This window comes from Athene cunicularia (assembly GCF_003259725.1).
Source record: "Athene cunicularia isolate RWA chromosome 15 unlocalized genomic scaffold, athCun1 chr15_part1, whole genome shotgun sequence".
NCBI lineage: Eukaryota > Metazoa > Chordata > Aves > Strigiformes > Strigidae > Athene > Athene cunicularia.
Genome location: NW_020799121.1, coordinates 6,503,207 through 6,515,889, shown reverse-complemented (window position 1 = coordinate 6,515,889; position 12,683 = coordinate 6,503,207). Strand labels below are relative to the sequence as shown.

The window sequence follows — 12,683 nt, the reverse complement described above, 5'->3', positions numbered from 1 at the left end:
GCGCGCGGTGAGGCGCCGTGAGTCAGCGGCAGGGAGGGGAAGGGCCGCTCTCGTGTGCGGGCGCTGCGCGGAGACCCCGGGGGGCTGTGCGCGCTTCCCGGCTGCGCGACAGCCGTCTGATGTCACGCAGCGCAGGGGCATGGTGGCAGCGCCGAATTACTGTAATAAGGGCAAGCTCAGTTCTGACATTTCCTAACTTCAGTGCATAGTTTTGCAACCTCTATTTAGCATGTTTTTATATAGAATTATATTTTCCTATTAGTTGCTTCCCATATAAATAAACTCAAGGCTTTGAATGGGAGGTGAAAATGTAGTTGATGATGGTTTGTATCACGCCACAGTTGCTGCTTGCAACAACATCGTATCTTTTCTGTTTTCCTGCAAGGCTCAGCTTTCCTAAAATAACTTTTGCTTGATCTGGAAGTTTGCAAAAGTTATGCACAAGGATCCTAACTCCGCTTCGAATTTTTTTTCTGCAATTTTCTAATGATCTTGGCAAAAAGTATTAACCCCTGATCTGAAATCCTACTGCTGCTTGCTTTAACCCTGCCTCTGAAGCTGCTTGAGGTGCGCTGTGTGTTCTGTTGCTTTGAAAATTCATTCAAATGCACATCTTTATACATCTTAGCATGCCCGTATCTATGTTTATACCCCTCCCAGTCTGTCAGAAGATCCCAGTGTGGAATCATCCAATAACCCCTTGACAATAAAGCTTTTTTCTTGGAACTATTTACTCATTTTGCATTCCTCTGTAACAGCACTCGGCCAGAAGCTGTTATACATGACAATCCAGTTGTTCTCAGGTTCTCACCAGTTGTACTTTACCCTCTTCTTTCTTTACACATTTCTCTCTCAGCTCTGCTCTTTCTATTGACATTTTTACTACTGACAACTCTTCCGGAAATCCTGCTTCATGTCTGTCTTTGACGAGGTGTCCCTGCCAGTGTTTTCTCTTCCTTCTCCCAACTGCCACAGGGTCGTTTCTGTCATCCCACCTTCTCTCACTACTTGGGGCAAGCCAGCCTCCTTTGCCATCGACTGAACAATTGCAGTTTTCTGTAGCTGCTTCCAGATTCTGCCCAGTCTCCTGATTACAATTTACTAGCATCCCCCAAAATATCAGGCTTGCGTTTGACCAGAAGACAAGAGGGAAGAGTTACGGGGTTTGGTGTTGCAGCCGGTTAGCCAAACTGCAGCAGACATACCCAGCAGGGTCTGGCCTTCAGATGCAGCCCCAGCCCAGTTGGATGGAGTGAAAGCTGTTGTGGATGACCAACATAATCTAATGAACCCCTCTGTATTTAACAGACATTCAACTATACCACTTGAGGTTTTATGTATTTGAGTGGGATAATGCTTCTGCTGTATTTATTTTTAATTGTAGATAATGCTTTCCCTTCCATGATGTGTTCTGTACTTTAGAAACACGGCGTTATTTTTCTCATAAATTTTAGACAGCAGTAAACGTGAATAAATGTTTAAATTTTCTAAAACCAAGTAAAATACTATTTAAAAGGTTCTCTTAACTCTAAAAATGAAATTATGCTTACAGTTCTGATTACATACATAAATAAATCTGTCATCAGCAAATGCAAAACAAGTTATTATAAAGAATCTAGCTTAAACACAACCTGTCATAGCAAATCTAATTAAAAACTGTCGTGTATTTAGATTATTTTTTTACCTTCACCAGGACGTGTCTGATCAAAAAGGAAACCAACCAGGCAGACCAGGAAATTGTGGAAAGACTGTCAGCTCCTTTGAGTGCTGTGTTCAAATATATGTCTAATCCAATTAAAAAAGTGGTCAAAAGGCTATGGCATGCTTTCCCAACAACTCCTCCTGTGACAGAACTTACTGTGAGTATTTCAGTGAAGGACTACAGCTACTGAAATAGGCAGACCAGGCAGAAGTGTTATCAATTGCTTTTCAACCTATTTAAATACACTGCCATTACCTGCACTTAATGTTGGGTTCTTTTGCCTTACAAGATGACATTAAAACCTCAGTTCTGGAAAGAACGTAAATGTGTTTTAAGAAAATTATTAGTTCCGTGATCAAAATAAAGGGTTATATTGGAGGGAAAAGATACTTACTAAAAAATAATAGCAGATAATGAAAAGCAGAAAGAAAAAAAAAACCCTTTTATTTCAAATAGAAGTAAAAGCACGGATAAGAAGAGTTTGTCCAAACAGAAACACAGTATTTCAGTTTGAAAGCTGTATTAGGAAACAGCTAAGCCATACAATTGGTCAGTTTAAATATGCCATGTTTTGGACTATCTCCACCTTCATATCAAGCTCAGGAGTCACATGGATGAGTTCATCCTTCAGTCAGGGTTTAGAAATTCTCCGCACTGTTCTACATACCTTCTTTAACTGTTAACTTCGTGTTCTGTAAATAGATCTCTTGAAAAGTAAATGTCATACTACAAAAGGCCCTACGAGTCCTGGAAACAGCATTATCAGGTTTAGGCAAAGGACAAACACTTAATGTAGCTGCCCTACAGTGCCACTCTTTACTGGGAGTGGGAGCAATTTCAATTTTTTTTTTGCTAACTTAAAGCTGCATCTCCCAAAATCATCATCATTACGTTAGTTGTATTATTTGCATGGGGACATTGAGGACACAGCTTTCTTGGTAGCTGCTGTAGGAGCACGGCATTTGCTTTCAGAGTACCTCAGCAGGACCCTGAACCTCTCAATCATCCCAACAAAATGCAGGCATTAAGTATATAAAACAGTTTTCCCAGCATTATTTTAAAAGACCTCAAGCCTCTGTGCGGGGGTGACAAGAGAGAGAAATAAGACATGTAAGATGTTTTATAAAGATATATTTTAACTTCTAAGGCACTCAGGAACCATGGTGATAAACGTGACACAAACTTAAATTGCTTAGATATGAGCTCTGATCCACAGGGAACTATCCTAAGATTCACAAAGAGCATCAGATGCTAATAACTCCTAGTCAGCACCTACCTGGGCTTGATTTAACTGGTGACATACAGCTGAAATCCCTTGAGACTGACTTCCAGTTAAATGTCGACCGCTGCTTTGATAGTGTGAAGTGACCTCAACAAAAATGAGGATCTCACTGTAATCTTACACCATTGGGAAGTTAAAAACAGTCTCTCACCCAAACTGCTGGGCAACTGATGCCAAAACAAATCTACTTTTTTTCCCCCCAGTATTCAGCATTCTGACTGACTTTGGAGGGGGCTTATACACCGTGGAGTTAAAATTAGTATACAGATTGCTATGTTTGTTTTGTGCATGCCAAGGGGAGCGCAAAAGATTATTAATTGAAGAACTATTCTGTCAGTAACAACCTTAATCTTGCACTGGGTATCGTTCTGTCACTGTCAGAATCTGTCACTGTTGTAGGAGATGTCGTGTATTATCTATCATGTTCTTGTTAGATTTGCTGTTCACAAATATGGTTTGAAAACACAGTTGCAGTTTCAAGTCATTTGTATGTTCCTTGGTTTTGTACAAGTCGTTTACAATTGCACTCTAAATGTTTTTAAAACAATCAATTTTACAGCAGCCTTAAAAGCTTATTATATAATTCTAACAATTTTAATTAATATGCTGACATTTTGTTGCTGTCTATATAAAATTAAGTTGCTTTTATTTTTCAGCTGCAGTAGCAGCAATATTCAGGCACTGTCCTGCACTTCAGTAATGGAAATTTCCCAGCCTCAAAGCACACTCTGTCTCAGTCAGCTGCAATAAAACTCTGAGTGATTTCAATATTGCTGTGTGCTTTACTTGTCCTCAGTTATCTGGAGCTTGGTATCTTCTGAAAACCAACTACTCCTCATGAGCTTGCTTCATCTTACCCAAGACTTAAAATTGAGTAAACAAGCTGTGGGTGATAAGAGAATTGAACAACCAGATAAAATGTTATTTTACAGGACTGACAAAACAAAACATATATATAGACAATATTTATACAGAATATTACAGTGACTTGTGAGGATGCCACTGAAGTCCTGGTTGTTTTCTTCTCATCTTCTTTCTGAAGACCTTTGTTTTCTTGTGCTGAAGCTTTAGGCACTGGAAGGCTATTAAGTTTTTACAAAAAGATTTAGCTAGTGCATAGTATCAGTCTCTTGATCTCTGTATTTCTGATATCATTGATTGCTAGGATAATACAAAAAAGGAGATAAGATTATTACAAAACCTCAGAAGTCTAGTAATTTACAAATACTAAAATATGCAGTCTGTTTCCCCTACTTGTTCTCAGTTCAGCTGTAGACAGGACAAGTGATGCCTCCAACAGAGGCAGAAGTCAGAGAATGTAGAAACAGGATTATTAGGGATTTATGTTGTCCAGATATTGCAGTAACTTCTTAATACTTCTTGCTCATAGATAAAAATGTAGGGAACATTTGTGATGAAGTGGTTGGCTCGTGCGAGGGCAGAGGAGAAAGGATGATGGAAAGAATAAAAGAGAATGGGGGTGGGGGAGAATGTAAAATAAAAGTAAAATGAACAGGTAGTGGGAATGAGCTATTGGAACAGAAGGGTTATAGTTGGGGGGGTGCTATCCAGACCCCACTGCATCTGGCTTTGTGCAAGTGAAGTACTTGGCAGCCACACGAGGCCCTTCATGGGGAACCGGTCTGGGGAACGACGCCAGACCTCCTAAAAAGAGCTTCCCAGGACTTGCTTTCACGGCTGTTGTTGTCAGCTGGGGTGGTGTTCATCACAAATACCCGTGTAGCCAGTGATTTTGCGATGGCACAGGTATACTTCCTAGGTGTCTACTGATATTATATTTAGTCTAAAAGATGGGCAATAGCTGAACAGAAACAAGGGACAGGGAACAATACACTAATGGGATTCTGAGATTTTCACATAAAGTCACCAGGGTTCGGAATTCAGCCAACAGTGATGCATCACATGACAAGTGCGTGACAGCCTTTACGAACACGTTGGAGGCCATAGCACAGTTACTTGGAATGTAAGGTTGGTTCCACATAGGAACTGTCATACTTAGCTTTCCTGTTGCTAGTCTCGGCAGGCACCAAGGAAGCAGGACTGCCTCTTCTCCTTCACTGGCCTGGCTGACACTGAGCTGCTGAAGAGGTGCTCCAGGTGTATGGCTGAGACACACTTCAAGCACCTGCAGGGAAATCTGCATCTTTGCTCCCTAAGTGCACCTGTGCTGCAGGAGGGGTGGAAGATACCAGTCTCTTCTTGCACTCTGTTCAATTCACTGACCTGAGGGGCCAAAGAGTCTGTACTGTATATTTTCAGTAGATACTCCATGAGTTACAGACATCCGTTTCTACAGTCCGAAATTGATGAATCATCATTCATTTTTAAAACAACCATTTCTTTTGCAGTTTTGCATATCTATAGCAGATAAGAGTTGTGCAGACAAGAGAGATTTCCTGAAGGAAGTGGTGTCACAGTAGTCTGAAAAAAAAAAAAACCAAAAAAAAGAGTCAAGCTGTTGGAATCTGTGTTGCGTTACAGGGGTAATGCAATACCTCTGAGCGCTTCCTGTTTATCATGAGAGATACAGTTTTTACCACATCATAAAACTTTCAAGCATTTGTTAACAAACTCTCCTAGAGAAAAAATAATGCCCAAATATACAACCCCCTGTGGCATCTGTCATTATAAACAAAAGGTTTTCATTATCTAAATCAGGCGACTATTTGTGAGAGAGAAGCAAATTTTGAGGGCCCCATCCACCTCCCTCTGAAGTCCGTGCTGCAACTCTTCTGAGGTGATTGGAGCCCGGCATAGGATTTTTCTTATATGTAAACAAACCAGCAAGATGTTTGAGTGAGAAAATACAATTTTTACTATCAGCATCTGTCATTTCTTTAAACAATGTAGGTATATAGAGAGCAAACATCTGCAGAATTATAGCACAGAGCTTTATATGAGAACGGCGAAAGTAAGATTTACTTCTAACAATACCTCAGCAAGTGCTGAGATACCTCATCAAAAATACAAATGGTGCAGATGTTCAGAGCAGTGCTCTCTCACTGTGTGGCCTTTCTCACTTGACAGTTTTGTTGTCTCAATTAATTCTTCTGGATAAATTATCCTAGCCTGAAAAAGTAGAGCTGGGGAGCAGAAGGGTGCAGATGTTTCAACACCAGCAACCTTGATGGTGCAATTTGCACCCCCAGCAGATAAGATCTTTGGCAAGGAAATGCAAATTGTTGAGACCGATTCAGGATGTTCTTGTGATCGTGGCTAGGACTTGCTCTGCAGATGACAGGCACACGGGGTGGGGTTCGGGGAGGAAATTCAAGGTTTCTGCCAGTTCTATAGGTAAGAAGCATTTTGACAGGTAACTAAACAACAACAATGCAGAGACAAGCCTTGTGGCTCATAGAGCTTCACTGTTGAAGGAGGCTTGTTAAGTTCAGAGCGAGCTTAAGTGTTTGTTCAAGCTTTCTGGGACAAATGGGAACACTGAACTCTGCAGTTTCCTGTGGTAATCCTGCTGCACGGAAATTCAAGATGGGTAACAACTGCATGCAATTCTTCTTTAAATGGCTATAACATTTTAAACTCTGCTGCATGACTATCAGCTAGACCAGGGGAAAGATTGAACCTCAGAAAGATGTTCCATCCGGCCTCCAGCACTAGATCTAGCTAAATTGAATTAATAATTAAGAGATTTGTAGCTTTTTGGATTTGAAAGTTTTGACAATGGGAAAATTATCTGGCTCACATTACCATTGTCTTACTTGACATATGGTGGTTATTACTGCAGATATGCAGAGCCTAATGATAAGAGATGCCTTTTAGAAGTGCAATACATCCATTGTAATCAAGCACTACATTTATCTTACTGCATTACCGAGGCTCTGGGTTTTGTACAAGTGGCACAAAATTGTTGTGAGGACTTATCAGCATCCTGCATCTCAACTAACTTTTCAATATGATGTCTCGTTTCCAACTGATGTTAACAGAGCCAAACTGAATCCCTGGCCTGGAAATCCTGAGAGAAGAACCAACAGCAAGGAAAAGTATTTTTTCCTATTACAATAATGACTGCCTAAAAAAAAAAAAAAAAAAAAGAGCAAGAGAGAGAGCACCGCTCTTTTTGAAGGATATGGCAAAATATCTGCAGGATGATGCTCTGCATCCAATTTTCAAGATACCATTAATGGCGGTAGGGTAAGATTAAGTCATTATGCTCTGCCAAACAGTACGTGTGGGAGAGAAAACAGCAGATGTCCAGCCACTTAGGCCTATGCCTTGCGCACCAGACCGTGGTATGGAAATGCGTGTGGATATTTAATTGTTATTCAACTACAAGTTGCCTGGATTTATGAGTCTAGGAAGCGCATATGCTGCAGTGAGAAATGAGTGTTTATTAGCACAGTAGCTGTGCTGGCCTTTCATGCAGAGAGGCAAAGTGCCCCCGTCTACAGAAAATGGATTAAAAGGGGGCAGCGTACCACTCTCATTTCCCATTTACCTTTGTGAAGTGCAGCTGGATAAATGCCAATATATGGATACATTTCCATCATGAACACTGAACAGCTTTTGCTGCTGCTTGTCACAGATAATAAAAATGCAGCAGCTGTCCTCTTATCAAATCCCAATTTGGAGAAATGTGTACCTAAATAAGGGACATAAACAGGACTTCTCCCTCAGGGACAGTTACGTGGATTCAGGAGAATAAAGCCTTTAAGAGCTAGATATGGAAGATGGGACCATTACCCTGTATTAAAGCATTTTTCCAGTGCTTGTTGCAGCAACCTTCTGTGGTTGTTCTGAACATGTCCTCTTTCCTCCTTGGTTCCCCTTCCTCTCCTCTTACCCATGACAGCATCCTCCTGGGCTCCTGCAGTCCTGTTCATTCCTTTCTCTGCCATGTGGGCTGACGCTGCTGCATGACCTCCCTGCACCAATCCAGCCAGCATCCCTGATCAGGCCATGTTCATCTTGTGCTGTTTTGAGGGAAGCACCACCTAGAAGGTGAAGTGGGGGGTTAGGCGTAGAATAGCAGTGAGGCGTCCCCCAGCACACCCCAGATTTGCACCAAAAATCTAATGTCTGTACTTCTCCCACTCATTGCAGTTCCAGTCTCTATTCTCAGAGTGTCCAACTCTCCTCCTTTCCTGGGCTGGTACATTTTTTTTACAGAATTCATTTTCTTCCAGTTTATTGAGCTGCATGAGCTCATCAAAGGGCCAGACAACCACCAGACCTGTACAAAGAAAGCAGGAGGGCTGGGAGCAGAAGTGTCCTTTTGATACCAGCAGTCCATTAGATTTGGCTCAGCTGCCATGTGATATCACTCCCTAAGACTAGTTTCAACTGTGAAACAGGGAGGTTTGACTACACTGCTGAGAAGCCTTCAGACACTTCTTTTGCTTTTGCCGTCCTTTGCTCTGTGCTTGAAAAATACAGGAAAAAATAATAATGAGGGCAGTTTTATACTGACTTCCTTGACACCTCCTTTCTACTCATTCTCCTCCTCTCCTGTTTCTGCCATTTACCCTTCCCAAAATCTTTCTGCTGTAATCCTCCATGCTCCTGGTGACCTTGTCCTACTATCTCATGAGCAGCTGTTGACCTCTAGAAATGCGCTCCTGATCCAGGATCTTTTTCCTCGCAAACGCACGCACAAGCAAGACAGACAAACACAGGCCTCCTTTCTCAGGACAAGTGTTCCAAAAAAAAAAAAAAAAGTATTACACAATCCACAAGACATGCGCATTACTCACCAAAACAATCATGGGTATCCTATTTCTGCAGCCCTGCCTCTCAGTGCTTGTTTCTTTCCAGTATCATACCAATGTACTAAAGCCAGGACCCAAAAACAACTGCGTACGTATAAACCTAAAGCCTGCAATGGAGGGGACTTACTTGCACAGCTACAGTAAGAATCAGAGGCAGTCTTACTGTGAAGGACAGAAGTATCTTGCTGTGTTTGTTTTGTGATGTGGTCTGATCATTTATGCTGTTGAATTAATAAAAACAACAAGATAGAAGGTTTCCAAATGGAATCCATTGCTAACTGTTGTTCATTGCTCTATTCTTACAACACATACATTAGGAAGTGTGCATTATCTGATAAACCAAGACACAAGAAGCAAATAAATGCCTTTATACTGTAAGGAAAAAAAGAACCTTTCTAGAAATACTGTAGAAACATTCACATTCTCTATTTCTGTCTTTTATAAAAGGCAGGCTGTGTCTTATTATCATCAAGGAAAAAGTAAACAAACGTAATTTAATCAGTTCTGTCTTTCATTGATTTGCATCAGCAAGAATAAAAGACAAAGGCAGAATGGAAAACAGCAGCTTTGTGCTAAAAGTTTGAATGCACAAAATACTTCTTTCTCCAGCTGTCAAACATTAAAAAACGCTATGCATACCAGTAATAATAAAAGTGTCAAGCAGTTGACCACAATGGGAATCACAATGCTTCATTAAAAGCTCTAAAGCAGAGTAGAAAAGCTTCCAGCCATTTGTGAAACAGAAGTAAACGCCAAGATACTTTCAAAAAGTGTCAGAAGATGCTTTCATCTAGTCTAGTCAGTCAGAAAAATATCTACTTGCTTATTTCAGCCTGGTCTTGGAGCTCACACTGATTCAGCACTAACAGCTGTATGTGCCATTTGCTTTCCTGAGACGGGCATCTCTCAGTACAACAGACAAGGTTAATGTCCTTTCCAGTGATTAGGCCTTCATTACATGTGGTGCAGGGATATAATCAGGAACACATAATTACATATGTAAATACAAAATTATTTGGAGAACCTAACCTATTTGTTCAGCTGACAGGCGATGTAGTGATAAGGAATTTCAGCAGACAGGATATTTATAGACCCTTTATCTCTATGTACAGTCAGAACTAAAATGTCAAACAATACCCCGAATGAAGGGTTGTTTCAGTTCAACTTTTCTCCATTGTTGCTTTTCCCTTTTTTTTTTTTTTTTTTTCTCCCTCTGTCTGGTTACTGCCTAAAACTTGGCAGTGAGAGAAAAAAGGGAATGTGACTCACACTGACAACTTCATTTGCTGCAAGAGACCTCAGTAATTGCTCTAACCCACTTACAGGAAAGCTACCCCTCCTCTTTCTCTCTTCCTCCACCCTTAGATAGACAGAGGCCATATTTGTAACAGGAGCAGCCTGGCTGATCTCAGAGGTCATGCTATTACTTATGAAGTAACCAGGCCTCTTTCTTTTCACTTTTCTTCTTCTGGATTCAAGTTAACCCCTCACAAGAACTTAAAGCAGCTTCAGTTGAAGGGGCAGCTTCCTGCCACGGATTTCTCATGAAGCTAATCACCAGGGTTTCCAAAGGACTCCCAGCTCAAACGCAGCGGGGTTGAAGTGGCGGCTCCCACAACAGGCACCAGCTTGGCAGCTAGCACCACGCTCCAGGATAAAGCTACCCAGGAGTCAAACAATTGTGGCCTTTTCTTATGGGATGGGGGCAGGGAATGGTAAATAGGAACAGGAGAAGAATCAGCACAGATGCCTATGCAGCACTCTACCAAAATATATTTTCATTTTTAATTACATAATCAACATAATGAGAGTGGCATTCGTAGTGAGGTGGCGGAACAGATGGCAAAGACTTAGTTTTCAGCAAGACGTTAATTAACAACAACTCTGGTTTCTGCTAGAAAAGGGGGTTGTTCTGCTCTAGCAGGGTTAAGAAGGGTGCTTACTACACAGGACAAAACTCAGTTTCCAAACACAGAACTGTGATTTTTGTATTATTTTTCCCGACATCCCTGTTGAAGTTTCCAGGATACTCTCTAAAATGCAGCAACATCCTACATGCAAGGCTATTAAAAAACAGCACAAGTTTGTTTGCATCCTAGCAGTAGCTTGGGATTCTCCTTGCAAACACTTTTGAATCTCTATGGATATACAAAGAGGAAAGGTAAGAAGAGTTAATAAGATTAAGCGAGAGACCTTTGTGCAACTTAAACTGCACTTAAACTGCTGAAGTTTGTGTAATATATAGCAGCTTCACAGAGATATGGTTAAAATTAAAGCTTCCTTAGATGCTCTACACGAAGTTCTCTCTCCTCTTTCCTCTGTTCCACACGCTTGGACTTAACATCTTCAGCACACTGGTGCAGCTTCCCCCTGCCAAAGGGGACTGAAGCAGAAAGTAGCTATGAAAGATACTTATTAAAACCACAGGCAGAGAATACATCACCCAGACACAATGAATAGGGAAACAGCACATGCAGCCGAAAAGTCTAGCCTCTATTTTTCGTCTGATAAGCTGGCTGGAGAGCCAGGCACACTGAACAGCCCACAGCCATCCAGCTCTTCCCTCCCTGTGCTGCCAGGTGACATGAGATTGCTTTTTCCTGCTTTGCATTCACCATCAGAGGCTCTCCGAAGTCACACGCCCAAGTCCTGCAGAGGCCTGTGGGCCACATTCCTCCGGGGATTACATCCATCCCCAGCAGGAGAGAGGGAAGAGAGATGCAGGCCAAAAGGGATGGGCAAGCAGTGGGGAGGGAGGGAGGGGCTGAGGGGAGAGGAGAAAGGAGCTGGCTGTAGAGAACATGAACATAGACAGGGGCTGGAGGACAGCACTGGAGGAAAGGGAGAGGGAAACAGTCATATACTATAACAATATGATATAAAATAGGGCAACAGGGCATCTAGATTCATCCGCTGCGGAGCTTGGAAACAAACCCATTATTCCCACATCGCAACACTCTTCACTGTGCTGCCAACAAATATCTAACAGCTGACAAGAAACATCTCTGCCCATTCTAGTGACATGCACATCTAGAAAGGATGCTTTTCCATTACTCCCACTTACTCTGTGCAAGCAGTAGATGGTTGTGGGTCTGTGCTCTAAGCTGAAAATCACGCCCCTACTCATTACCCAGGGGGAGTAAATTATATGATTGCAGATAATGCTTTATTTTCTTTCAAATGTGTGTGTTAAAAACACAGTTGGGATGAGTTAAAAATTACATTATAAAAATATTGTGGTTATGAAGTCCAACACTAAAAAAGGAGTCTGTGTCTGAACTAAGAATGTCTGTTCCACCTTTCAGCAGCTAGTTCAGCTCAAAATATCAGGCCAGGCTTCCATGCCGTATTGCTCTCAGCCATAAGAAAATGCATCCTGACATCGTCATTGTTATACCGAGCATAACTAACCTGCAGAATCGTACATGATTTGGGCCTCCATCATTTCATGTTGTGTTAAACCAGAAATGGGCCACAGAGAGGAACTCAGTATCTTGCATACATCAGATGGCAGAGATTCTTTGCAGGATGATTTTCAGGAGAGGTGCCAGATATCACCGAAACTGTGCTTAGGAGGTGCAAAGTAGAGGAAAGAAAAGAACACAAAAAAATTTATATTCTTAGTGTCCTCCTTTCGCAGGGGTTAAGAGGGAGATGTGAGAATCAACAGCACTGCATTTGTACTTCGGCTATTTTTTTGGGAGGGGAGAAGGGTGACTAAAAACGCTTTGCAGATATTACATTTTAAAACATAAAGTGAACATAACAAGAAGTTAACTCTTCAAGCAAAAACAAAAAGAAAAGCAACCAACAGATGCACAGGCAAGCACTGACTTCAGTGGAGCTGCAAGGCTGAATTTGGCTTGAATTCTGTGAAGTACTTTCAAAGTAGGAGCATACTGCATACAAATGAGCGTGAAATAATTCGCATCATTAAGAGAGCTCTGAGCGGCTC

General features: G+C 41.6%; 1 long non-coding RNA gene across 1 annotated transcript; it reads right to left on the bottom strand.

Annotated features, from left to right (window-relative positions):
* Positions 1 to 1,511: 1,511 nt before the first annotated feature.
* Positions 1,512 to 8,641, bottom strand: LOC113486318. Its single transcript, XR_003399570.1, has 3 exons — positions 8,046 to 8,641; positions 7,804 to 7,954; positions 1,512 to 4,145 (listed from the first exon to the last, which is right to left on the bottom strand). It is a non-coding gene; the product is annotated as an uncharacterized LOC113486318 (long non-coding RNA).
* Positions 8,642 to 12,683: the final 4,042 nt, after the last annotated feature.